The 25,239-nt window shown below is 37.9% G+C and overlaps 1 protein-coding gene across 4 annotated transcripts in view; it reads right to left on the bottom strand.

The window, feature by feature from the left end:
- The window catches only part of LOC126458605 (E3 ubiquitin-protein ligase RBBP6), a 387,537-nt gene that overhangs the window by 96,731 nt on the left and 265,567 nt on the right, over window positions 1-25,239 (bottom strand). The gene's annotated exons all lie outside the window — the stretch shown is intronic.

The following is a 25,239-nucleotide window of genomic DNA, read 5'->3' as shown; positions in this document are numbered from 1 at the left end:
AATGAGTAATGAGACCATAATAATGTTAATAAACCTGAAACTCTCTTATAGGTTTCCACTAAATTTTGTCCATGCTCCTCACAATTCTCTCTCTCTCTCTCTCTCTCTCTCTCTCTCTCTCTCTCTCTCTCTATATATATATATATATATATATATATATATATATGTGTGTGTGTGTGTGTGTGTGTGAACTGAATTAGAGACAGCTTTATAAGAGAGTGGGGGAGAGGGGGAGAGAGGTACGAGGGGACCGGGGGGGGGGGGGGGGGTAGAGAGAGAGAGAGAGAGAGAGAGAGAGAGAGAGAGAGAGAGAGAGAGAGAGGAGGGGGGGGGAGGGAGAGAGTATGAGAATGTATGTGCCTCATGAGTATGATATTCGATCTCCGAATTAGTGCAGTCACTCGGTTTTTTAAGTGCTACCATGTCAGAAGTGTACAGCAAAAAACTCAAATTTATAAAGACCAACACCACCAGACCTAAGTGCCATGGGCAACCACGTGCTGACGACAGCAATCACTGTTGATTATGGCAGATTACAACTGTGAATAGCCGGCCGGGGTGACCGAGCAGTTCTAGGCACTACAGTCCGGAACCGCGCGACCACTATGGTTGCAGGTTCGAATACTGCCTCGGGCATGGATGTGTGTGATGTCCTTAGGTTAGTTAGGTTTAAGTAGTTCTAAGTTCTAGGGGACTGATGACCTCAGAAGTTAAGTCCCATAGCGCTCAGAGCCATTTGAACAACTGTGAATAAACACGCAATAGTGCAGCAAGTCACTTATCTACTCAAAACAGGGACAAAAAAGCAACTACAGCAGTCTATTCTCATCCCTTCTCACAGGACCCATGAGTGTGAGAACAGAACTACTGAAAATTCAAAGTATGAAAAAGGATTGCCTGAATTAATAAGCTGCTTTAGATGTTGACAGGCGCTGTTAGTAGGGCATGAGTACTTAAATTAACCACAAGAGTTGATGCATTCGTTCAGCCAACAGATGACTTTCAGATGGGTGTTGACAGTATTCTAAAGTGTGGGATTGTTACACAAAATGAAATGGGACTTCTGATTTGTCTGTCATTGCTTCTCATCAGCAACTGATACAGGAAAATAAGTGTCCAATCATATGCTTCCATTTGTTTGTCTATAGCAATGTGCACTTTTAGCAAGAAGACATTGCACCACCCTATTGATCTTGAAATTCTCAGAATGGTCAAAGTGTGCACTAGGTCAACCGACTTCAATCCTACTGGGACACGAAATGCGAAAGCTTTGGACCCACCTCTGATCAATCTAAGTGTGTGTTGAGCAATGGTAGACAGACCGTGAATCAGGACGGCTTACAAAATTTTCAGCATCTCACAGTGTCTATGCCATTATACAGCACCTCTCTTATGAGTGTCAAAGGGAGTGCAACATTATTAGTTAATATGCAAAATTAAGGAAAGACGTCCTAGCACTTTCCCATAGTGGGTCAACGGGTGGAGCACATAAACCCATAACGGAGAACAGCATCCACACTAGCTTTCAAGCACTAACTCCTTTTTAGGAACAATAAATAAATAAATAAAAAGTAGCCAGGGCTGGAAAGCTAGTACGAATGCTGTTTTCTATTATGCACCTGTGCCCCATGCATCAATCTGCTATAGGTGAGTGGTCGTCTTTCTGAATTTTACGTACTGCTCCATCCAGGAATTTCCATTATTGTTTACACTATCAGATAAAGAGTCACCAACTCGTATACTCATGAACGTTTATCAACAGTACTTCATTTGGCACACAAAGACTTCTAACATGTTTGGAAAGTATATCAGCAATCCTCCTCTCTGCTAACTAGTGTGCTTACAGAAAAAAAGCCTAATGTTTTTATTTGAATTTGTATTTGGGTTTCTTCCTTAAACACACGTAATATTGTCATTAAAATATCACTACTTTTTGATTTTTTGTTCTGTTAATGTTGGGAAACAAAAAGTGTTATTTTTAACTGAACTTAACAAAGTCTCACATATGCAGAAGGAAATCAAACCCTAACTTACAGCCAAGTTTCAGTTCTATGTAGAAAATGTGTAAATGGATTATAAATACACCTATACACAAGTTGGTAGTATGGTCCAAGCACCTTTCTGTTGGAAGGACTGCTATCGCACGAACTAAACTGCTACCATCCTTTTACATCATGTATGGGCATTCATACAGTAACAAAAGGGCAGGACTCTGCAAATGAATGTGTGTTCCAGTACACATCTGATCCCAATCAATCACATGTATTTCACACACACCGAATTTCCATGTCGCTCACGCCATTCAACTTTCCTTTTACATTATTAATTCTCCAAATTTTGTTTATTCTTGCAGAGTGAAACCCCCACTCCCTCTCCTGTCCTCCTTTCCCCTGCACTGCTCTGGGCAGTCATGAGGAGATTCGAGTTGTTTGCAACATTTGTGCTTCTTCTCTTCTCTCAATGTAATTCATTTGCACAGAAATAATTCCTAACTTAAAAAAAACTAATTTCAAAATGACATTGTATATGATACTGTTGCTATACCACGAATACTATTCCCATACCAGAGATTAAATTAAGTATGTACACTTTATCAATCTAAAGTGAGTCTTACTTCTTTTCTAGGCTATATCATTTCTTATATGTAACAATAATAATAATAAAGTTCATCTAGATTTAAAATTCTGGCATTCATAGACTATTAGAAAAGACATAAACTGCACAAGGAAATAATTCACCAAATGCCAGGCAGTCTACATTTACAGCTGTGGTATGCAAATCACTGTGAAGTGCATGGCAGAAAGTACTTCCCATCTTCATATATACAATTCCTAAATGGTGTTTCCTTTGTTGGTATGTCACATTTCCCGTATTATTTAATCAAAATTAATGACTGAGACATCATTTTCAGGATTTGGTTCACCACTAATGATGAAAAATACACAAATATTTTCGATCATTCTTTTTGTTTAAAAAAAACTTCATTTTGAAAATATTTGTATAAAAAACAATGTAGAAGGTGCATTCTGTTGACAATCTGTTTAACTTACATGTACCACTGCTGCTGTAATTGTCTGGATTCCTTATGGAAGCATAGTCTATCACGATTTTGGCTACAAACGTCAAAGTAAAGAATTTTGGAGGTGCCATCAATTGAAAATCTAAATTTATTATTATGTGCAGTAGCAATTTGAGCTGTTTACTTTCCTTAAGCAAATGTTGTCTAATGTGTAAATAAACTGAATTACATCAACTGTTCCTCATCACAGGTAAATACCGTTTATTTCTATAACTTCTTTTATTTGACTTCTAATTTCTCATTACTTTACAGTGACTGCAACATGAAATTAAATTTCTCCAAAAATATATTTATTTTCATAATTTATTTCTTCATTACCTTACAGCATTTGCAATATTAACCTGCATCAACAGTAATGGTAAAACTAACATTTACTGCTAGAAATATTTATTTGTTATTAATTTTTCTTAACAAATGAATAATTACATAAAATGAAAGCTGTAAATGTCTGCTGAATTTTTTCTTCTCTATTTCAGGTTTCCACTATGCCACATGCAGACAAAGAAGGAGACCTTTAACCACAGGATGTTCCACACCACTGGAATGTGCCACAGAGCAAAGAAGAAGAAATTCCAGACAAGCTGATGAACAGAGACAACTCTGACTTCAGCATTGCAGAGCAGCTCAGCTCAATCACAGACAAGACTGGTTCAATGTTCAACGACAATAGTTAGTGAAAGACAATGACTTTGTGTCTCCATCTTATCTACTTCATCTCTGTCAAAATATCAGTGCCAGAAGACAATGTAAACTTCCATAAATATATTGTTCTGCCCATTTTTTACCTAAAGAAAATAAAGTGCAAATACACAGCGTTGGTAATATGGACCAAATGTGTGTACACTGCCCTACAAAGTTGTTTGCAGGGTTTTGGTAACAATTCAGCTACCATGTATTGTCACAAAGTAAAGGTTAACTTAAGAGCCTCTTCATCACTGACTTTGGTACTGCTTTAAAACACTGTACCGAGAATAAAGCCAATAGGAACTGTTTCAGAGAAATAATGATTACACTGCAAGCAATGCTTGACACACATAATCCTTATGCACAGTTGTTTAGATAATTTAGCTCATAATACACAGCAGATCTCGAAATAACAGAACTCTAACTATATGCAACATCAATTACCCAGATCACTTTGAGGAAAAAGAAATTTCTACTGTATGACTAAAGTTGTTGGTTCGGTAGTTATTGCTATTATTATAATAAAAAATTGTAACTACAACAGAAATTCCCAAAACAATATGCTTCAATCATTTATGTATTATTTTATGAAAATGAATATTTTAAATAATTTTGCTAAAAACATATAACTTGACACTTTTCTTTGTTACAATTCTTAAATTTAACAAAAAAATCTCATGCATTGGCATATTATGAGAATGCAATTTAAATGAACTTCATTCGTAAACGTATTGCAAAGTGAGTGACCTGCACTACATGTGCTGCCTCGCTATCCGAAAGGAGAATCCTTTACACATGATGCGGACGGCTGACGCAATGTATACAATGGTCTTCAGTCATTGTTCCCCATCTTGTTTCAGCAAAGTGATTGGTGATATAATGCCAAAAGTCAAGCCATGTGTTCACTCTCGTTTGCAATAATATGTTACTGAATTTAGTGATATCTTTACAAGTGATGGAAGAATTCTATTCTGCCAAAAATGTGTGAAATCTGTAAACGCAGAACAACAATCTCAAGTCATGCAACATTTAGCTGGTAGTAAAAACAGACTGACCACTTCTGACTGACTTCCAGATAAGTTTTTCTAGGTGAAGCACCTCCCTCTTCACATATCCTAGTTTCAAAAAGTTCTGAATATTATGTAGATTTATGCAACACCCTTTCTTTTGTGTGATATTCCTTTACATAAACTGAAAAGTCCAGCATTCAGAAATTTTCCTACAAAATACACCAATTTTGGAACACCAGACGAATCAACCTTAAGAAAACTGTGCGTGTCTGCTTGCTACGATGAAACACCAAGAAAATTGCAGCAGAATGTGCAAATAAAGAAAAAAAAATAAACAATAGGGTACACTCTAGCAGTAGGAACGTCAGAATGGTTGTGGTAGGTGTGCTAGAAAACAATGAAATTTTTTTCTATTAGCACGTACAAACTATCAGTATTGAATCATGTAACAATGGCTCCTTTATGCAATGAATCTCTGCATTTGTTATTGCCGAATTGTGTGAAATTTGGTAATGTTTTACTCTTACAGATGCTGCTGCATATATGAAGAAGGCAGCCAAAGGCTTTTATGAAGGCTTCCCATATGTGATATATGTAACTTATACAGTGCATGGTTTACACATAGTATCCGAACACACATGTACACACTGTCCTAAAGTGGACAAATTGAAATCAAGTGACAAAAACGTGTTTGTGAAAAGTGCCAATAAGAATTGATTTGTCCAGATCTTGCACCTCCATCTAGAACCATAGTTACTAGCTGGGAGACATGGTTGGAACCAGCAGTGTATTATGCAACAATTTTGAAAATTTTAAATTGGTGATTGATGAACCCAACAACATCGGAGATTCTTCAATTAAAATTCTTCATAACTAATTTAATGAAAGTACACTAAAGAATGAACCGTCTTACATGTCTGCAAATATGAGTTCTTCGTTTCCCTCCACTAAAAAATTAGAAACATCAAGCAGCTTGATAACTGAGACTGATAATGATCAGTCCCCTCACATTCTCAATGTTCTTCTGCAGTACCACATCTCAAATACTTGAATTCTCTTCTGTTCTGGGTTTCTCACAGTCCATGTCTCACTACCATACAATGCTGTGCTCCATATATACATTCTCAGAAATTTCTTCCTCAAGTTAGGACCTATATTTGGTAACAGTAGATTCCCTCCTGGCCAGGAATGCCTTTTTCACCAGTGCTAGTTTACTTTTTATGTCCTCCTTGCTCTGGCCATCATTGGTTACTTTGCTGCCTAGGTAGCAGAATACTTCATGGTCCCAAATTGCAATGTGAAGTGTGTTGTTGTTCTCTTTTCTGCTACTTCTCATTACTTTCGTCTTTCCTCAATTTACTTTCAAACCATATTCTCTACTCATTAGACTGTCATTCCATTCAACATATCCTGCTATTCTTCTTCACTTTCACTGAGCATACCAATGTCATCAGCAAATCTTATCATTGATATCCTTTCCACTAAATTTTAATACCACTCTTGTACTTTTCTTTTATTTCCCCATTGCTTCTTCATATATAGATTGAAAATATGGTGAAAGATTACATCCCTGTTTTACACCCTTTTTAATCCGCGCAATTCATTTTTAGTCGTCCATTCTTCTTGTTCCCTCTAGGTTCTTATAATTATTGTATATTACATGACTTTCCCTACAGCTTACCCATATTTTTTTCGAAATTTTGAACATCTTGGACCATTTTACATTATAGAATGCTTTTACCATGTCAACAACCCCTATGAAAGTGTCATGATTTTTCTCCAGTCTTGCATCCATTATCAGCTGCACTGTCAGAGCTGCCCCTCTGCTGCCTTCCCCTTTCCTGAGACCAAACTGATCATCATTTAACAGATCCTCAATTTTCTTTTCTATTCTTCTGCATATTATTCTTGTCAGTAACTTGGATCCATGAGTCTAAAGCTGATTCTGTGATAATTCTTGCACTTGTCAGCTCTTGCTTTCTTTGGAATTTTGTGGATGATGTTCTTCCTAAAGTCTGGTGATGTATCACCAGACTCACAGATTCTACACACTAACTTGACTAGTTGTTTTGTTGCCACTTCCCCCAATGATTTTAGAAATTCCTATAAAATATTATCCAACCCTTCTGTCCCCATAAGTCTTCCAAAGCTTTTTTAAATTCTGATTCTCATACTGGATCATCCTCCTCGTGTCTGTCGACTCCCGTTTGTTCTTCTATCATATCATCAGACAAATTTTCACCCTCACAGAGGCCTCCAGCGTACTCTTTCCACTTTCCACTCTCACTGCTGTATTTAACAGCAGCATTCCCATTGTACTCTTAATGTTACCGCCCTCTGTTTTAATACCACCAAAGGTTGGTTTGACTTCCCCACATGCTCAACATGTCCTTCCAGTGACTAACATTTCTGTATTTATGAATTTCCCATTATATTTTTTGTACTTCCTTCTCTCATTGATCAGCTGAAGTATTTCATCTGTTATCCATGGTTTCTTTGCAGATGTCTTCATTGTACCTACAGTTTTCTATCTGACTTCTGTGATTGCCCTCTTTAGATATTTCCATTCCTCTTCAACTGTACTACCCACGGAGCTATTCATTTTTGTAGTATCTGTAATATCTCAGACAACTTTAAACATATCTTTTTCATTTCTTAGCACTTCTGTATCCCACTTCTTTGCACATTGATTCTGCCTGACTTTAAACTTCAGCCTACTCTTCATAATTAATAACTTGTGCCTGAGTCTGTATCTGCTCCTGGGTATGCCACATAACCCAATATCTGATTTCAGAATCACTGCCTGACCATGAAGTAATCTAACTGAAATCTTCCTGTATCTCCCAGCCGTTTCCAAGTGTACCACCTCCTATTGAGATTCTTGAACAGAGTATTCACTATTACTAACTGATATTTAATGCAGAAGTCAACTAGTCTTTTTTTGCACATAAAAATCTGGTTATTACAGTATACAGTACACTCTATGTTTCTTTATCATTCTAAAATCAATCCACAGGGAATGTATTAAAAGACAAAATCTTTCAGCGAATGACAAATACAGTACATTGCTATACATGCAATATGTGCATTGTTGTGTTTGTGGTGCCCATTATTTAGTGCGAACTATATCAGTCTGTGTGATGACCTTAACATAAACACTGATTTGTCGCTGTATGTTCCATCTTCCATGCCTTTTGTTTCGTGCACGTGTTTTAATTTACTTTGTGACATTTGTCTTCTAGAAGAAAATGCATTTTATTATCATTGACAGACAAAATTAAAGTCCTTGAACAGTCACATGAAGGTGTGAGTGGGAAGCAGTTAGGCAGTTAACTGAGATGTTAGTGTGGAAGCATTAACAATTTCAGACTTACTTATTTTCTTTCTTTCTTTCTTTTTTTTTTCCAAGAAAGTCTTCAATTTTAGACATTCTGCCTGTCCTTTAGAATGAAGAAAGAAGTTAACTGAGAAAAGCAATGATAACAGCAGAAAACAAGGAGCTAGAAAAGGCCGTATTCCAATGGTTCTTGCAGCAGTGAAAATTGGAAAACCCTTTTTCATGGTCAATTGTTTGTGGGAAAGCAAAACTTTAGCTGAAACAAACAATGATTTATCTTCATTTAAAGCAAGCAATGGCTAGCTACAGAATTTCAAGGCAAGGTACAGTATTCGCAAGTTGGATTTAAGTGGTGAAAAACTATCAGCAGACCCAAAAGCAGCAGAAAATTTTATTGAGAAATTCAGAAATGAAGCAGAATATTATGACCCTGTATTTTTACACAGTGTTGACGAGACAGGCCTTATTCGGAATGCTTTTAGTTTCTTAAAGGGGAACTAGTACTCCTGGCTATAAAGACAGTAAAGACCATGTTAGCATGCTGAATTCTGCATACTGTACGGAAACCACAGAATACCCCTTTTGTTGATAAGTAAATTGACAAACCACTGGGCTTTCAAAAATGTTAAAAACCTCCCATCTTTTACAACGATCTACCAAAGGCCTGGATGAATACTATTTTACTTTGCAAATTGTAAAAGTCAAGTTTCATACCTGAAATAAAAAGGCAGTAAGGTGATGTTAATTCTGGACAAAAAAATTCTCTTGAGAGAAAATAGATGTTTCAAAACATTTTTGCTGCCACCAAATGTAACAAATTTGCTGCAGCCAATGGACTAATCAATTATAGAAACTATGAAGTGATATAACAAAAGGCAACTGTTGAGGAAGCTTATGATATAAGATGGAAATGAAGAAGGCACTGTGACTCATCACCAAAAATTGAATTTAAAAGACTGCGCTTACATGGTGGCAGAAACATTGAATATGATGAAGACAGTCACATTAAAAAGAGGTTGGAATAAATTGAAAGGCATTATAATCAAAGATGAGGTACAGAAAGGTGCAGATAAAAAGAAGAGGTGTGAAAAGGAAGAGGATGGTAGAGAAACGGCAGAGGACAAAATATCACTTGTGGACATAAGAAAGATCCTTTTGAAAATTCCAGGACATTCTGATTGCAGTGCAGAGGATATAGGCAACTGGCTTGCTTGTGATTTTTCAGACCCAGGATTCCGAATTCTCAGTGAAAATGAAATCATTCAAAGTGTGTGCAAAGAAACCGATGGCCAGGCAGATGATACAGTCACAGAACCAGATGTGGCACTAACGTGGATGGAGCAGCAGCCTGAGTGTATACAGCTGCTCGCAGTCATATGAGACTTGGCCACATGAAAATGACAGAAGACACTAAAACAACTGACTGGCTGATGTGTTTAGGAACTGACACTGTTTGTAAATACAATGCTGTACAAAATTTGAACACCATTATTTTGTAGTCATTAAATTCATGTTACAGTAGTACGTATACTCAAATTTAGCTGCATTAAAAAAAAAAAAAAAAAAAAAAAGGACCTGTTTTCATGATTTATGCAGTTATCTGGATACTTGAGTATTGGATTAGATCAGGTCTCATGTCATGTTGATAACTGGAGTTCTGCTGTACCGATTTTCAAATAGAATTCATTACTAGCAATGCATTTTGTCCTCGTGGATCCAAAGCACCTAAAGTCGGAGAGGTGGCTGCTGTTTTTATCACTGATGACAGAACACCACCAGGTGATTCTAATTTTGTCATCTATTCTAAAAGAACTGGTGCACTTACGACAATATCTTACTTGAACCCACATTCTGATCCACAGCTTTTTCTACGTGATGATTCTGGATGGGCTGTAGGTAAGCCACATGATCAAGTTGATGCATTGAGAACACTCACAATGTTGCACGAGTACTACTGTTATTGTTTAGCTGTTAAAGTGATAATTTCACAATACGTCATGCTTCAAGTAAGTTATTTGAACAATATATTGTCAATAGTTATGTCAAAGTACAAGGTTCCAGGTCAGCATTCATTTGATCTCATCAAAAAGAATTCAAGAGCTGATAGTTATATAGGTGTGGCGGATTTGCTTAACACTGATGGTGAACAAAGAGAAACAGTTGGGGGGGGGGGGGGACTCCCGTTATTTTTCCTCAAACTTATATGGGCAGCCCTCACAACATGTTTCAAAATTATCAAGGTACAATGGCCATTGTTAGCCACTAAGGAAAGTATGATCTCCTTCTCATAAAAACTTGCAAACCCAAATGGACTGAAATTACCTCTCAATTGAAACTACATGAAAGAGTTCAACATATTACTAGGTGTGATAATTGGTTATGTTTGTGTTACTGAATTTCGAAAAGAGGTCTCCCTCATGCACACATTCTACTCAGTTGGTGAAACAGAACAGTTTTGGAGAAATGTAATAAAGTTGCAAAGACTCTACTTGAGACAGATCAAAGAACATGGCAAACAGAGAATGTTGGATCCAGGTTTACATGCAGATATATGGCAGCATACTGAAGCTATTTCTAAAATTAAAAGTCATTACACCCAGGTTAATACTTCAAGGCGTTTCATAGATGAAAGTGGGTCATGTGCTGATATTCACCACGATCACGTTGCTATCTGCAAAGCAAAATAGAAACCACACGCAAGCTATGCTGTGTTTCACCATGTTTTCACACAAGAGTAAAATTACCATTTGTGTGCCTAAAAAGGATCTTTATGCAACATGTGTTACCTCTAACTCTGTTTTTCAAAAAAAGGAGCAGCTGAAAGCAAAATATGACGAGCATTTGGTCGAGAAGAATAAGTCCAGAGCAGAAAAGAATTATAATGAAGAAAACTTGGATAGTATTTGATTTGAACAGGGAGATAAAAACAACAGTGGTCCTAACCCATTAATTCCCGCAATGGAATAGGGTTTATTGTGCAGTTTCACACACTGTGGCTCTACTCAAAGAGCAGTAGGAGACCCTTTATTAGTTATTCAGTAGACACAATCTCTTCAGGACTTGATTACCTGAATATTCTGTGTCTTTTGATCCCCAACAGTTTTCACTGGAAGACTGGATATTTGGTTTCCTCAACCTAACCACACAGCCTACACACAGGAGCTTCTTTCTCTACACCCACTGTGGGTAAGTCTTCCTTTCTGTTCCAACACCTTGTCATTAGTCCTACCATGAGTTTAGTCTGAATCCTATTCAAGTCCAGGATTGCAGAACTTCTATTAAACATGGCTTTTGCGTCATTAGCTTTCCATGTTTTTATTTTCTGGATCATGGTCCAATAGTCTACATGCAGCCTTCTGATCCAGTTTTGTAGTTTTGATATAATCACTGCCTTAGTGAAAGTTTGGGTATGTTCTGATCCACAAATGGAGTCATTGCATCTTTCCCAGCCAATCTATCAGTTTTTTTCACTGGCACTGATTCCTCAATGACCAGGGACCCACACCAAGCTTACCCTGTTGCATCCCCCTGGTCTCTCAACAGCTTTCTAGAATTCTGCAACAATCTCTGATCTCACTGCACGGGATGACAGTATAGTGGCAGTATATGACCTCCAGGCTCAGACTAACTTATGTTTCCTGAAAAGGGGCAGCAGCCCATCCAGCAGGTGCAGCAGTATGAATGATTGACTGATCTGGCTTTGTAACATTAGCCAACATAGCCTTGTTATGCTGCTACCGAAAATAGTTGAATGAAAGGGGAAAAATATAGCATGTGTGTCTACCGCATGGTCAAATATGGGTAACATATTTTGGAGGTAAAACAGCCCAACATTCGGATCACTGGATGGCAACTACTCAGATGGATGTTGTTATCAGGAAAAACAAAACTTGCATTCTACAGGTCGAAGGATGCAATGTTAATTCCATTATTAAGGCAGATAGACCAAACAACTTAAAAAGGAAAATAGAAACCTTGAAGATCGATATAGTGCGAATTAGTGGAAGTGCAATGGCAGGAAGAAGAGGCTTTCTAGTCATATGAGTACAGTGATACAAATACAAAATCACAAAGAGTAGGTCTAATAATGTATAAGAAAAAAGGAATATCGATAAGCTTCTGTGAACAGCGTAGTGAAGATATTTATCATGGCCAAAATAGATACGATGCCAACAATCACCACACTAGTACAAGTTTATATGCCAACAAGCTCCACAGATTATGATGAAACTGAAAAAATATACAATGAATTACTCAAATGGTTATGGGGATGAAAATTTAATTATGGTGGAACGAGAATTTGCTGGAACGAAAGAGGAAGCTGAATAGCAGAATTTTACACAGAGCATAATTTAATCATCACTAATATTTTATTTGAAAATCAAAGAAGAAGGTTGCATATGGGGAAGAAGCCAGGAGATACTAGACTGTTTCATGTTATTATATAATGACAAAGCAGGAATTTCAAAACCAGATTATAAACTGTAAGATATTTCCAGGGACAAATGTTGACTCTGGCCATATTTTATTGGTTGTGAACTGCAGCTTTAACTGAAGAAGTTGCAAAAAAGACAGGAAATAATAGAGATGAGATCTGTTAAAAAAAAAAAAAAAAACCAGAGGTTGCTGAAATTTTCAAACGGAGTATTAGGCAATGACTGACAAAAACCCAGGTGAGAAACACAATAGAAAATGAATGGATAGCCTTGAAATATTAAATAGGACCAGATGGGTAAAATAATAAAGCAGAAATCCTTGGATAACACATGACATACTGAATGTAACAAACAAAAGAAGAAAATATAAAAGTACAGCAAATGAAGCAGACAAAAGGGATATAGATGTCTAAAATTGAGATTGACAGAAAGTGCTAAGTGGCTAAGAGGGAACAGCTAGATTACACCTATAGGGAAATTAAAGACCTCTTTGGAGAAAATAGCTAAGCAACTGTATGAATGTTAAGAGCTCAGATGGCAAGCCATTACCAAGCAAAGAAAGGGAAGCTGAAAGGTGGAAGCAATATATAGAAGAGAAACAAACTTGAAGACAATATTAAAGAAAGGGAAGAGGACAGAGATGAAGATGAGCTGAAAGATACAATACTGCACTAAGAATTCAACAAAACTCCGAAAGACCTATGCCAAAACACCTGGAACAGATGACAACCTCTGAAAATTATTGAGATTCTTGGAGGAATAAACCATGACAAAACTCTTCAACCTGGTGAGCAAGACATTTGAGACAAGCAGAAAACCAGCTAACTTCAAGGATAATGTAATTGGTCCATTTCCAAGAAAGACAAGTGCTGGCAGGCATGAACATTACCAAACTATTAGTTTATTAAGCAATGGCTCCAATATACTGACATGAATTGGTTACTGAAGAACAGAAAAATTGGTAGAAGTCAACTCTGGCAAAATTCGGTATTGCTTCTGGAGAAATATAGGACCATGTGATGCACTATTGATCCTATGACTTCTCTTAGAAGACAGATTAAGGAATGTCAAAATTACTTTTGTAAAATTCCTTAAAAATGTTGACTGGAATACCCTCTTTGAAATTCTGATGATAGCAAGGATTAAATAGATGTAGTGAAAGTTTATTTAAAACTTGTGCAGAAACCAGACTCCAGTTATAAGCAATGTATGTGGCAACCATGGTAGAATACATAATAAACAGAAATTTGAAATTTTAAAGAGAACTGGTGAATTTTGAGTCTGTAGATTTGCAGGAGTTATCTATCGTCAGTACTAATGAAGATCAGCAACCAGTTAGGGTAGGATTAGGCTACCTTGATATGTATGTATATAAGGAGGAGGAGGAGGAGGAGGAGGAGGTGGTGGTGGTGTATTAAATGCTATTAACAGGATACTGTACCCTAATCTGCATGTGCCTGTATGTACAGTGCGGTGAAACGAATAGGTGGGGACCTATAGGAAAAAGCATGACACAACAACAACAACAAAAAAGAGGAGGATGATACATAAATAACTGTACAGCTCTGGGGTTTTTGTAGAGAGCCATATAATCCTTCTAAAGGAACCTTTATTTTCTCTTTAATTTTTATTGGCTGGATTTATAAGCAATTTTAATGGGTGGTTTGAATAATGTAGTCCATAGAACGGATTTCATTTGAATGCGGAATTTACACAAGCAAATGTGATTACCAAGCAATTGTGATTACCGTGCCATGTTGCTACCCTCTCCACTTGGTGTCAATTGTAAGGTGTTAGGACTACTTTTTGGGGTCTGTACGGGTGAAATCAGGAAAGTCCACTTTGTATGATATGCCAAACAACTTCATCCTCCAGCTCCTTGCCAAAGAATCTGTCAAGAAGGGAATCCTGGGGTGGGGGCCAAGAGGGTTATCAGTCTTTGGGGTCAGTCTTCTTTCTATCTCAGGTTCTAACACCCTTAGTCTTTCTTTTCCATTCTGTCTTCTCCTCCAAGAGTACCTTGGCTTCTTCCCTCTTTACCATACTCATTAGTCTCTATCGTGGAACCCTTCTTATATCCATTTATTAAATCTATATTCACAGGCTAGCCTCAGGAGTAGCACATAGCCAGTGATTCCTCAAAATTATATGAAAATGACTAGAAAAGCCTTAATTCTGGAATACACATACCCGACTGGATGAAATATGGACGATTCAATTAAATGGATAATGGACTATAGGTCCAACTAATGAGTCGTGCATGAGTAAAAGTCACTGCTCCTTACATATAATAAGTATTTGCTAACTGAGATCCCATGTCCATAGCAACACTGATTACCTGATAGAAACATTAAGAAACTTAATTAAAGTGAAACATACAGCTATGACTGATGGTATACATTCTATTCTGGAGATTTCACAGTTAATAAGCATGAATAAATGTATTCTTTGAAAATGAGAACTGTACTGGTACATTAAAGAGACAAATAATATTAATATTTGTAGTATAGTTTGAACTTCAAACATTTGTTGCTCGGCTAGAGTTTCACAGAAGTGACAGCATCATTCACCTAAGGGGAACAAGCTGTAGTGTAACTTATCATTTTGATGAAATGACGTACTGCACAAGCATTTTTTGAACCAATGAATAATGGTAGCCACTATAAAATGTTTATTTTCATAAAGTATTAGGTAGTCTACTGTTTGAGTGTATATTTTATTTATGCACATGAATCATAAAATGGATGCATGCAGAAGATCTGCCAAGCCGGGACAGCGATAAACGTTGTACCATATTCATGGTATCTGTTGGTCAGGAGGTTTATTCCTTGTTATCAGTTCTTGCCTTCACAATATGGTGCATGCCACCGAGGAAGAGTGGCTGTGACAATGCCAATGGCATCTCGGGGACAAGAGAATACTGTTATAGAGATACATTCAATTGATATCTGTTAATTAAGACAGAATGATTTTGGACTTTATCCTTATCAATGTTCTCCCAGTGTACTGCATAATGTAATAACTTATTAAAGCACAGTTATTGTAAACAAGAGTACAATTTATGAGACAATGAACACTCTCACATCTATTCTGTGAGTTGGATGTTGAATCTGTACACTTAGCTTCCAGCAGTAACTGCAGCACTTTGAGAAAAGATGTTTGATCAGATGAGGTTGGTGAGTGTGCTGAAATAATGAGGTGAGCAAGATTAAACAACAGGAAGTCTTAGCTCCCAATCAGACGTTATCATGCTATCATGATAAAGAAACAGCCGAACTATGTAAAACGGCATGAAAAGGTAGCAGTGGTTGAGATGGGAGTCAGACAGGATTGTAGCCTCTCTCTCATGTTCTTCACTCTTAACACTGAGCAAGCTGTGAAGTTGGTGAGGGAGTACCCAAGAAAAACATTATACTCTGTAGTTTGCTGATGTCCTCATTATTCTGACAGGGACAGCAAAGAACTTGAAAGAGCAGCTGAGTAGAGTGGACAGTGTCCTCAAAGGAGATTATCACAAGGACAAAAGTAAAACAATGGTAATGAAATGTAGTCAAATCAGTTTGTATTGCTAGAACAGAAAAATGCTGAAGATTAAATGGGTAGAGTAAGTAACTATGGAGGATGTACTAAATTTGGGAGAAAAGAAATTCATCATATAACTTGGATAAATGAAAGGACTGGCTAATAGAACACGTCTGGGGGAAAGAAGGTGTCATCAACTTGGTAATGGTAGGAAGCGTGAGGGATAAAATTTGTAGATGGAGACCAAGGGATGAAAACAATATGCAATGTCAATGTAGGTTTCAGTAGTTGTACAGAGAGGAAGAGACTTTAATAGGATAGACTAGTGTGGAAACTTTCATCAAACTAGTCTTCAGACTGTGGACCACAATAGTAACAACAACAATAACAATTACACATATAGAAGCCTCTGGCTGCAAGGATGATTTTATAACTTTTTATTAATTGATTAATTCTGGAAATACCATTCCCATCTTCAGGTGCACCTGTATACATAACAAATACTTTGTCGTTACTTCAATGCATATACAACATAACAGCATTTCTCATAAAGTATATTAAAGTTGCCGTAACTGCCAGACTTATGGTCATGTTAAAGTTCTTATGCTTAAGTCAAAATATACATAGCATTAGAATTACTCATAGGTCAGATCAAATATTAAGCCAATAATATTTTCTGTCTTTGGAATGTTAAACTCATTACACTAGGTGTGACACAAAAGTTTCCAGAATTTGTGTATAGCTGATGCAGTCTAGCTAATACGACTGGAATCTGTCATGTTTGTATTTCCCCATCCTTTGAGAGTTAGTGGCTCAAGTGACTTTGTGCTAGATGGTAGCATTTAGTTTTTTTCATGCATTTTCCCAGTCTCATGTGTTGCGTGTCTTGCGAAACTGACGATGGAGGATGTCTAGAAACAGTGTGTGTGCGTAAACTTTTTGTTTCAAACTTGTAAGAACTGCTACAAAAATACATGAAACGTTGAAGCAAGTATATGGGGAAAACGCCTTAGGTTGCAGTCAAACTTACGGGACTTTTAAACATTTTTCAAGATGACAGAACACTATTTCACAATGATCTCTATTGAGGATGGCCGCCAACTGGCATTACTACTGAAAATGCCACTGTTGTTAGGAATACTGTGCTGGAAGATTGTAGACAGATCATGCAGGGCATATGTGATGATGTGGGGTTGTCCTATGTGACATGTCAGAGGATTTTGTCTAACGAAAGTGGCACATGGGCGATTGGTTCCTCCATTGCAGCAATGTGAGGTCACACACTGCATTGATCACCCTGGAGTTTCTGGTGAAAAACAAAATGACAATTATTCCTCATCTGTGGTTTCCACTCAACCTGGCACCAACTGACTTTTTTTTTTTTAATCCCCAGATTGAAACTCACATCAAAAAGCCAAAGAGTTCACAGAGTTGAGGAGATTCAAGCAGAATTGCAAGTGGTACCAAAAATGCTCTTGAAAAAAGCAATCAAAGGAGCTTTCAGTTCTACATCTACATTTATACTCAGCAAGCCACCCAACGGTGTGTGGCGGAGGGCACTTTACGTGCCACTGTCATTACCTCCCTTTCCTGTTCCAGTCGCGTATGCTTCGCGGGAAGAACGACTGTCTGAAAGCCTCCGTGCAAGCTCTAATCTCTCTAATTTTACATTCGTGATCTCCTCGGGAGGTATAAGTAGGGGGAAGCAATATATTCGATACCTCATCCAGAAACGCACCCTCTCGAAACCTGGCGAGCAAGCTGCACCACGATGCAGAGCGCCTCTCTTGCAGAGTCTGCCACTTGAGTTTATTAAACATCTCCGTAACGCTATCACGGTTACCAAATAACCCTGTGACGAAACGCGCCGCTCTTCTTTGGATCTTCTCTATCTCCTCCGTCAAACCGATCTGGTACGGATCCCATACTGATGAGCAATACTAAAGTATAGGTCGAACGAGTGTTTTGTAAGCCACCTCCTTTGTTGATGGACTACATTTTCTAAGCACTCTCCCAATGAATCTCAACCTGGTACCCGCCTTACCAACAATTAATTTTATATGATCATTCCACTTCAAATCGTTCCGCACGCATACTCCCAGATATTTTACAGAAGTAACTGCTACCAGTGTTTGTTCCGCTATCATATAATCATACAATAAAGGATCCTTCTTTCTATGTATTCGCAATACATTACATTTGTCTATGTTAAGGGTCAGTTGCCACTCCCTGCACCAAGTGCTTATCCGCTGCAGATCTTCCTGCATTTCGCTACAATTTTCTAATGCTGCAACTTCTCTGTATACTACAGCATCATCCGCGAAAAGCCGCATGGAACTTCCGACACTATCTACTAGGTCATTTATACATATTGTGAAAAGCAATGGTCCCATAACACTCCCCTGTGGCACGCCAGAGGTTACTTTAACGTCTGTAGACGTCTCTCCATTGATAACAACATGCTGTGTTCTGTTTGCTAAAAACTCTTCAATCCAGCCACACAGCTGGTCTGATATTCCGTAGGCTCTTACTTTGTTTATCAGGCGACAGTGCGGAACTGTATCGAACACCTTCCGGAAGTCAAGAAAAATAGCATCTACCTGGGAGCCTGTATCTAATATTTTCTGGGTCTCATGAACAAATAAAGCGAGTTGGGTCTCACACGATCGCTGTTTCCGGAATCCATGTTGATTCCTACATAGTAGATTCTGGGTTTCCAAAAACGACATGATACTCGAGCAAAAAACATGTTCTAAAATTCTACAACAGATCGACATCAGAGATATAGGTCTATAGTTTTGCGCATCTGCTCGACGACCCTTCTTGAAGACTGGGACTATCTGTGCTCTTTTCCAATCATTTGGAACCCTCCGTTCCTCTAGAGACTTGCGGTACACGGCTGTTAGAAGAGGGGCAAGTTCTTTCGCGTACTCTGTGTAGAATCGAATTGGTATCCCGTCAGGTCCAGTGGACTTTCCTCTATTGAGTGATTCCAGTTGCTTTTCTATTCTTTCGACACTTATTTCGATGTCAGCCATTTTTTCGTTTGTGCGAGGATTTAGAGAAGGAACTGCAGTGCGGTCTTCCTCTGTGAAACAGCTTTGGAAAAAGGTGTTTAGTATTTCAGCTTTACGCGTGTCATCCTCTGTTTCAATGCCATCATCATCCCGTAGTGTCTGTATGCTGTTTCGAGCCACTTACTGATTTAACGTAAGACCAGAACTTCCTAGGATTTTCTGTCAAGTCGGTACATAGAATTTTACTTTCGAATTCACTGAACGCTTCACGCATAGCCCTCCTTACGCTAACTTTGACATCGTTTAGCTTCTGTTTGTCTGAGAGGTTTTGGCTGCGTTTAAACTTGGAGTGGAGCTCTCTTTGCTTTCGCAGTAGTTTCCTAACTTTGTTGTTCCTGGGAAAACTGCTGGAAGCGGTGTATACAATCTCCGAGGGGAATACTTTGAAGGTGGTGGTAATAATTAAGATCCAACAGCAAAGGACTTGGAAGAGCAGTTGAATGGAATGGACAGTGTCTTGAAAGGAGGATATAAGATGAACATCAAAAAAAGCAAAACAAGGATAATGGAATGTAGTCTAATTAAGTCGGGTGATGCTGAGGGAATTAGATTAGGAAATGAGACACTTAAATTAGTAAAGGAGTTTTGCTATTTGGGGAGCAAAATAACTGATGATGGTCGAAGTAGAGAGGGTATAAAATGTAGACTGGCAATGGCAAGGAAAGCGTTTCTGAAGAAGAGAAATTTGTTAACATCGAGTATAGATTTAAGTGTCAGGAAGTCATTTCTGAAAGTATTTGTATGGAGTGTAGCCATGTATGGAAGTGAAACATCGACGATAACTAGTTTGGACAAGAAGAGATTAGAAGCTTTCGAAATGTGGTGCTACAGGAGAATGCTGAAGATCAGATGGGTAGATCACATAACTAATGAGGAAGTATTGAATAGGATTGGGGAGAAGAGAAGTTTGTGGCACAACTTGACCAGAAGAAGGGATCGGTTGGTAGGACATGTTCTGAGGCATCAAGGGATCACCAAGTTAGTATTGGAGGTCAGCGTGGAGGGTAAAAATCGTAGAGGGAGACCAAGAGATGAATACACTAAGCAGATTCAGAAGGATGTAGGTTGCAGTAGGTACTGGGAGATGAAAAAGCTTGCACAGGATAGAGTAGCATGGAGAGCTGCATCAAACCAGTCTCAGGACTGAAGACCACAACAACAATAAAGTATAATTTTATTTATTGGTTTATTCCAGGTACTTTTGGGAAGCACCTCGAATATTATTTGTAACCAATTTACAGTTTAATTATAGCCAATTATAGTGGAAGTGTTTAGCCACTCTGTACAAACAACAAACATTTATGGCGGTGACAACCAACCTCTATACTGAACAGGAGTGAATATTAAACTGAAAAAACACTGAGGAATACTCACTTAACAACTTCTGAGAACTTTTAACGTATCAAGGTGTATACGGGGACAAGGAAAAAAAATTCCCGGATTTCTCCCGGAAACCCCGTTTAAAAAATATGATTTTTTCCGGGCGAAAATACACTTTTTATGTGCTAAGTGACAAAGGTTTTCCGTAGATTTTCCCTCGGAACTGTAAAACTTATGAATCCTTTGAATGGTTAACGTTTTATACAATCGCATAGAACTTCCCGGAAAAAAAAAGAAAAGACGGGGCAAAGAAGGTTTCGGAGAGACCTTTAATGAAAAAAAATAAAAAAGGAGAGAAATTTTGGAAAGACCTTTGATTTGCAGCAACATATAAGCTGCATATTTTCGTATTACAAAAGTATAAATTCGAATTGCACCAAACACAGCGCGATAGTTTTCGGAGCGTTGAAACCGAGGTTGTGATGTCCTTTTGTAAGCGGGTCATATCTCAAGCCACGAGATCTCGTCAGCCGATGACAGCGGCTATTCAGAACATAGGACACGTGTTATAGTCAGCCAATAGCAAGATCACTGGTCACATAGCGCGAACACGCAAGAGGAAAAGTTAACGGTTTAGATCAATGTATGCCGCACCGTATATCTACTAGAAAAGCTAAGCTTTCACATATAATGTTAGTCTCTAAGATCAACACGCTACAACAGAAGCTAAGCTTTCACATGTAATGTTGATATTTTTTTGCGTATGTTATACTTTAAGACACATCACACAAATGTGCCAGTAAATTTAAAATTATGACATAAATGTCTCGGCTCGAAATTCTTCTAAGTGGCTGGTCCTCAAACTGTTCTGTTTCGAACGCTCTGTGATTTAGATATCCATACCACTTTCTCACACGTAACATAATTCATCTTTCGTAAAAAGAAATTTACTTTGAAAGTAACGCTTTTCCAACCACCATTCGCAATACTATTCGGAGACTGTTAGAAATAGGTTCGATTTACCAGTTGCTGGGGAGCACCAGAAAACAGGCATAATTGTGCGTGTGCAACTGCAGTGATGTAGGAAGCCCGTATGTTCGTGTGTATAAAGCACTAAGAGAGCTTACATTACACCATAAAAGAAACAGTGCATCAGAGGATACTCCAAGAGCATCGGAATTTCGTAAACCATACTAAAATGCATAATTCGGCTTGATGTGCAAATCGGCTTTTTCCAGATTCACAATTAAGTAGGTCCCATCTGATATTAAGCTTTTCAGTGTGGTTTTAGGGATGTAAATGTTCTTGGAGTACCAGTACTCTACGATCTCATTTTTGGTTCTTTATTCTGGCATAATGCCATATACGGCAGAAGATGATAACGTGCACTTGAAATTCAGCGAACAGTTGGAAGTAGCCAATACTGTAAAATGATCGCCTCGGTGGAAAGATTAATAAAGCCAAATTTCTTTAGCAAACTTGCAAAAATAACTTCACTGTTCTGCAAGGCGATTAATGCTTGACCGCTACTAACTTGGAAATAAAATAAAATCAGAAAACTGAAATTAATAATATATTTTTGCCCTCCGTAATTATGTGAATGTATTTTAATTCACTTGATAGCTCCCAGCCACAGAAATCCGTTTTGTTTTCATTTGACGTGGGAGCATGCACGAAGAGAAGCAGCGAATTCACTTTACGTAAACACGGGTCATGTGGAGGTTAACCCCCTCCCCACTACAACTCAGACAACTCTGTGCAAGCGTGAGTCTGGCAGCTAGCGCGCGCGAGAAAAAAATTTCTCGTTTGCATCTGGCTGCTTGCTGCTACTACCGATACAGCTAACGGCCAAACTTCAAGTAGCGGGAGAAGGTACTGCTTATACGCGAGTCAAATGCGCATGCGCAACAGATCGCTGGCAATTGGTCAAACGAACCTAATGTGAACAGTTGTGACGTCATGCTCATGGCAAGCAGCTTATTATTACGAAGAATTAAAGTCTTTGCCCTACGTCCTTTGACATATTTTTGCTATTTGCAGACGCTTGTGCGTGCACGGTTGTTTGTTGTTGTAAATTGCACATTTCCTTTGCCACTAGTTTTATTTTTTCCCTATATTTTATTGCTGCAGTATCATTCTCCAGTAGCAGGATACAATAACATTCTTTGCTAGAGAATCAGTTCTGCAGTCAAAATTACAAAAATTTAACTCAAAGCTAAAACAATGAAAAATTCCCGGAATTCCGAAAAATTCCCGGAATTCCGAAAAATTCCCGGGTTTTTCTCGGTTGTCCCTGGTCGTATACACCCTGCATATACTTTATGAGAAAAGATGCTGTGTGTTGTATACACACTGATGTAATGCAATTTTTGGAAAACTTTGAAATGTGCACAGGTGCATCAGAAGATGGGAACAGCAGTCCCAAAATCAATCATCTAATAAATATTTATTGATTTATTTATTATAATTATAATCACCAACTATATACAGCTGTAGTTCCATCATCCACTTCAATAAGTGTGTCAAGATTACAACCTCACTTCTTTCCAACAATGACTTCGGCACACAAGGCCACATGTAACTGCAGGTCCCCTAGAATTAACTGGGTCGGTTCAAAGGGCAGAGGAAGTGAACAGCACACTGCTTTGAACAGAACTAAGCCTAGTAAAGCACAGTGGTGTTCAAATCAATCCTTGGATCGAAAACAGCCTTTTTCCATTGTACTCATACTACTGATATACAAGGTCATAGAGTTCGCAAAATTTCACAGAGGAAGAAAATAATATTTGTTGTAGCATTTGTGTATTAACTTAATATTGACTTAATTGTCTGCATATTGCCTTTAACACCAGAACCATGAACAAGATCGAGGGACACCTTTGAACTTTTTTGTCTGCACTAATGAATTCAGTTTTTACCATCTTCGCTGAACTTAGCATCTTTCCCTCATTTCTGCTACTTTTGACAAAGGTCTACTGCAATTTCTTGCATTTTCATCATTTCATGAAAATTTTATGACGTATACCTAGGTAAGAAGGAGAAGTCAATAGATCCCTGGTGTAACTTGCATTTCAAATACAGCAGTTTTAATAATTACAAAGGAACTGGGATGAAATTTACTGCATTCAACAACTGCTGCTCTCAGTGATGATACACACATTCTCAGAATGGTTGCACACTGGACATTTTCAAGTAAGTTCTTAATCATTTCTTATTAATGATGACTGGTTTTGATATGACTAATAGATCATTTTCAGACGATCCTCTAGTCACATTAAAATTTATCACTGTTAATTAAACACACACACACACACACACACACACACACACAAGCAATCCAGATGGTGTTTTTCATTCTTTATAGCAACAGAGATCACAGTTTTCTTTAGAAAGGCCTTCAATTATACTTTCAGCATATTTAAATGCACTGGACCATAACAATCTTCCCTTTATCCACTGTTTGTGATTCTGGCGGTAGATAGCTGTCATGTGCGCACGAGGTGTGCTGGTGTCCTCGCTCTCTCTCTCTCTCTCTCTCTCTCTCTCTCTCTCTCTCTCTCTGTGTGTGTGTGTGTGTGTGTGTGTGTGTGTGTGTGTGAGAGAGAAAGAGAGAGAGAGAGAGAGAGAGAGAGAGAGAGAGAGAGAGAGAGAGAGAGAGAGAGAGTGAGGGGGGGGGGGGGGGGGGGGTTCCTTTCTGAAGAAGGGTTTGGCCAAAAAACTCAATGTGTAATTGTCTTTTTGTTGTGCCTGACTGCAATTCAATGTGTCATTTTTATGATGAGTAGCAATCTGTTTTTCACAAATTTCAGTGGATTTCCCCTTTTGTGAGCAATACGGTAACTATAACAATTCCCTATTTGTCCCTGCTCCAATGAATACTTCAATAGTCTGCTTATGTACTTTCCTTATTGTGGAATGTGCCTGCAACACCCATCAGTTAATACTCAATCTCGCGTGGGCTATAATCAATGTTTTGGCTCATCATTGTAAAAGTACCAGTGTGAATACCTCCATTCCTCCTCTAGATAATTGAGCGCACACCTAAACATGGAAATAACAGTTTTACGGTACATTAAATACCTAAATAAATAACAAGAACTTGAATAATCATGTAAATGGTCAGCATGTTGTAGTTTATACTGAGAAGATGTAGTACAATTGTAAAGCTGATTAAACCCACATCATAGTGGGAGTTCACCATTACAACTTGTGGAACATGCAAGTAACTAAATATAATCAACAGGTTACAGACTATAAACTTTTTGGCCTAGGAATATAAATAAACTTCATCATCCACAAGTAAATCTGACACTGGCGCAGAATTATGCAAATTACACAGCCATAATCCATATTATATTTAATCTCCTCTCTAAAAGGTGCCGATGAGACTACGTAAACAACTTTAAAAACAAACTGAAAACAATTTTGCTTGGCAGCTCCTTCTGGTGTTTGTACTAAATCAAGGACTCTCCATTATATATAAATTACAAATAATTTATACATATAAAAAACTTATATCAATGGTTAAGAATGTAGATCAATGAGAAAATGTATTATTTTTGCAAATCTGTTGATACATACCACCATCTCAGTACACCATGAACATAATTCCTAGTAAATGAAATTAATTAACAATGTCGTCCTAAGCTAATGGCAAAATACCACACATACAGAAAAAGTTTTTGCTGGATCTCAGAACTGAGCACAGATATGGAGTGAAGAACGCCTAAACAGTTTATCTTATGTGGAAATTAAATTATAGTGATAGTAAAGC

The sequence above is a fragment of the Schistocerca serialis genome, chromosome 2 (assembly GCF_023864345.2).
Source record: "Schistocerca serialis cubense isolate TAMUIC-IGC-003099 chromosome 2, iqSchSeri2.2, whole genome shotgun sequence".
Lineage (NCBI taxonomy): Eukaryota > Metazoa > Arthropoda > Insecta > Orthoptera > Acrididae > Schistocerca > Schistocerca serialis.
The sequence above is the reverse complement of the archived record's forward strand: the minus strand, read 5'-3'. Positions and strand labels throughout refer to the sequence as shown.